At 38.9% G+C, this 3,958-nt stretch overlaps 1 pseudogene; it reads right to left on the bottom strand.

Moving 5' to 3' along the window:
• Positions 1 to 645: 645 nt before the first annotated feature.
• LOC118905763 lies at positions 646 to 1,081 on the bottom strand (annotated as a pseudogene).
• Between the last annotated feature and the right edge of the window lie 2,877 nt (positions 1,082 to 3,958).

Here is a 3,958-nt window from a genome sequence, read left to right as displayed (position 1 = left end):
TTACTGATTTTCTGCCTATTGGATCTGTCAGTTACTAATAGAGGGGTGTTCATATCTCCAACTATAATAGTGGCTTCCTCTACTTCTCCTTGCAGTCTATCAGTTTTTGCCTCACATATTTTGATGCCCTGTTGTTAGGCACCCACACATTCAGGATTTTTATGTTTCCTTGGAGAATTGACCCCTTTATCATTAATAATTCTCCCTGATATTATTGATATTTATATCAAGAATATTATTGTTAATATTATTGATAGTGCCATGATAATTTTCCTCTTTCTGAAGTCAGCTTTGTCTGAAACTAATACAGCTACTCCAGTTTTCTTTAGATTAGTGTCACCATGGTATATCTTTCTCTACCCCTTTACTTTCAATCTGTATGTGCCTTTACATTTAAAGTGGGCTTCTTAGAGACAATATGGCTTTTATATACCCTCTCAGTCTCTGTCTTTTAATTGGTGTATTTAGATCATTCACATTTAAAATGATTATTGATATAATTGGATTAATATCTACCATATTTGCAACTGTTTTCGAGTCATTGCACTTGTCCCTTGTTTCTTGTCTTCCCCTCTTTTTCTGCCTTCTCTGTTTTTTTTTTTTCTAGTTAAACAATGATTTTATTGCTTGAGTACATGGAAAAATTTATGCAACCAGGGCAGAGGCTGTGGATAACTAGTATTTCCAAATTGAGGGGGCGTGAGGGGAGGACGGGTTTGGTCTTACAGTATTGAGCCAACCTGTGAATGCAGCTCTTAATCAGAATCAGAAGGAATTTAGCATCTTTATCCTTTCTGTTTCTCTGAAGATGCTTTCGAACAGCAAAAACTTTCTTAATTAAATGCTAGAGGTACTCAGGACTGTCAGGAGGAAGTCCTTTGGACTTAAGAATTCTCAAGATTTTATTGCCTGTCATAAAACAACACCATGTGAGTCTCTCAGGATCACCCTGAGGCAGGCCCTTCTTGGCCAGTTTGTAGATCTGCTCCTTCCTGTTGTCAGAAGTTAACTTCAGCCAGGTGGGATTGCTGCGGTGGTAGGCCAGAGCCGACTGGGACAGGCCCTTCCCAGGGGCCTGCATGCAACCACGAGGGCAGCCAAAAAGAGAGCAAGGGTGGGAGTGCAGGAAGCCACCCTGCACACAGGAAGTGACCTCACACAGTCCTGCTTCCTCCCATCCTGCCTTCTCTGTTTTTAATTGAGCATTTTATATTATTCCATTTTCTCTTAGCACATTAATTATACTTCTTTAAAATTTTTAAAAATGTTTGCCCTAGGGTTTGCAATACACATTTACAACCAATTTAAGTCTACTTTATTTTTAAAATTTTTTAAAAAGGATTTTATTTATTTATTTATTTATTTGGCTGCATTGGGTCTTGGTTGCTGTGTGCGGGATTTCTCTAGTTGTGGCGAGAGAGGGCTACTCTTCGTTGTGGTGCACGGGCTTCTCATTGCGGTGGCTTCTCTTATTGTGGAGCACAGGTTCTAGGCGTGTGGGCTTCAGTAGCTGTGGCACACAGGCTCAGTAGTTGTGGCTCGCGGGCTCTAGAGAGCAGGCTCAGTAGTTGAGGTGCATGGGCTTAGTTGCTCCACGGCCTGTGGGATCTTCCCAGACCAAGGCTCAAACCCGTGTTCCCTGCACTGGCAGGTGGATTCTTAACCACTGTGCCACCGGGGAAGTCCTTAAGTCTATTTTAAAATAACATTGTACTGCTTCATAGGTAGGACAGGTACCTTATAACAGAGTATTCCCAATTTTTCCCTCTTGTCCCTTATAATATTGCTGTCATTCATTTCACTTATTCATAAGCTATAATCAACCAATACATTATTGCTATTGTTATTTTTGAACAAGCAGTTATCTATTAGATCAATTAAGAATAACAAAAATATAAGATTTTATTTTACTTTCATTGGTTTCTTCTCTAATATTCTTTTTTCTTCAAATGTAGATCTGAGTTTCTGATCTATATATTCTATAGTTCTGTATATATGATCTATATATTCTTCTCTCTGAAGAGCTTCTTTTAACATTCCTTGCAAGGGCAGGATGACTGGTGATAAATTCCCTTGCTTTTCTTTGTCTGAAAAAGTCTTTATTTCTCCTTCACTTTTTAAAAACATTAATTAATTAATTTATTTTTATTTTATTATTTTTTTATTGGGGTATAGTTGTTTTACAATGTTGTGTTAGTTTCTACTTCTCCTTCACTTTTGAAGGATAATTTCACTGGACACAGTATTCTAGTTTGGTGGCTTTTGTTTTTGGTTCAACACTTTAAATATTTCACTCTATTCTCTTCTCGCTTGCATGGTTTTTAAGGAGAAGCCTGATGTAATTCTTATCTTTGTTTCCTATAATTAAGGTGATTTTTTCCTCTGGCTTCTTTCAGGATTTTTTCTTCTAAAGGCAAGTATCAGATAGATTTGTCTAAACAAAAATAAAAAAATTTTATGATCAAGAAAGACAAAGCAAAGTGAATGCCACAGTGATAAAGACAAAGGACAGGGGTCTGGCAGAATGGGAGGCCACAGGGTAAGGAAGGTGCCGGGAAGCTTCCAGGACACTGGGCATTGCTGTGTTGGGGCTGGGTGGGACCACAAAGCACTACGGCCTAGCCTGCTCTGGTAATCATGACATTTGATGATGTGGCCTCATATTTTTTGGAGCAAGAGTGGGAGATCCTGGAGACGTAGCAGAAGGAAATATATCAGCAAGTAATGAAGATCCATTATGAGACTCTTGATTCTCTGGGTTATGTTTTTCCCAAGCCAGATTTGATCACTTGGGTGGAATAAGGGAGAATGTTATTAATCAGAGACCAGGGGGGAAAAAGAAAGACAAAGGACAAACTAGAAAAATACTTTCAATGGTGGACAAATGGTTAATAGTTTTAATATATAAAGAACTCTTACTAATAAATAAGATAAAGCTAAATGTTGTGAAAGAAAAATAAGCAAAGAACAGGAAAAGGAAACTCATAAAAAGAAGAAATTAAAATGGCAAATAAACATGTCACAAAAAAATCTTTGGTTACTGAAAATGAAATTAATTTAAAAAGGAGGGCTTCCCTGGTGGCGCAGTGGTTGAGAATCTGCCTGCCAATGCAGGGGACACGGGTTTGAGCCCTGGTCTGGGAAGATCCCACGTGCCACGGAGCAACTAGGCCCATGAGCCACAATTACTGAGCCTGCGCGTCTGGAGCCTGTGCTCCGCAACAAGAGAGGCCGTGATAGTGAGAGGCCCGCGCACCGCGATGAAGAGTGGCTCCCACTTGCCGCAACTAGAGAAAGCCCTCGCACAGAAACGAAGACCCAACACAGCCATAAATAAATATAAATAAATAAATAAATTAAAAAAAAAAGGAGACATATTTTTAACCTTTCAGGATTAGCAAAGATTTGAAAATGTTTGTTGCATATGGAGAAAGGGTACTGTCATAATTGATTGATGGCATGTATACTGTTACATTTCTGGAGGGTAATTTAGCAAATTTTATTAAATTCCTCCAAAACATCAACTTCTTTGATTCAGCAATTTTACTTCCAGGAATTTTTCCTCAGGAAATAATTGAACAAATATACAAAGATGTATGTATAAAGCTGTTTATCATGGTAGTGTTTATAATAGTAAAAAAATTGGCAACAGCCTGACTGTTCAAAAAGTGTTTTTTTAAGTTGATTTTAAAAATAAAAGAATGAGAAATCAGAGACAAGAGGAAAAAAAATAGTTTGAAATAAGCAAACAATCCTTATAATAAAGACTTGTCTTCCTAAGTAGCAGCTCCCTTCACAGATAAAGAATGGAAGGGGGCAGGGTTTCCCTGGTGGCGCAGTGGTTGAGAGTCTGCCTGCCAATGCAGGGGACACGGGTTCGAGTCCTGGTCTGGGAAGATCCCACGTGCCGCAGAGCGGCTGGGCCCGTGAACCACAATTACTGAACCTGCGCTGTTGG

The sequence above is a fragment of the Balaenoptera musculus genome, chromosome 13 (genome assembly GCF_009873245.2).
Source record: "Balaenoptera musculus isolate JJ_BM4_2016_0621 chromosome 13, mBalMus1.pri.v3, whole genome shotgun sequence".
Classification (NCBI taxonomy): Eukaryota; Metazoa; Chordata; class Mammalia; order Artiodactyla; family Balaenopteridae; genus Balaenoptera; species Balaenoptera musculus.
The sequence above is the reverse complement of the archived record's forward strand: the minus strand, read 5'-3'. Positions and strand labels throughout refer to the sequence as shown.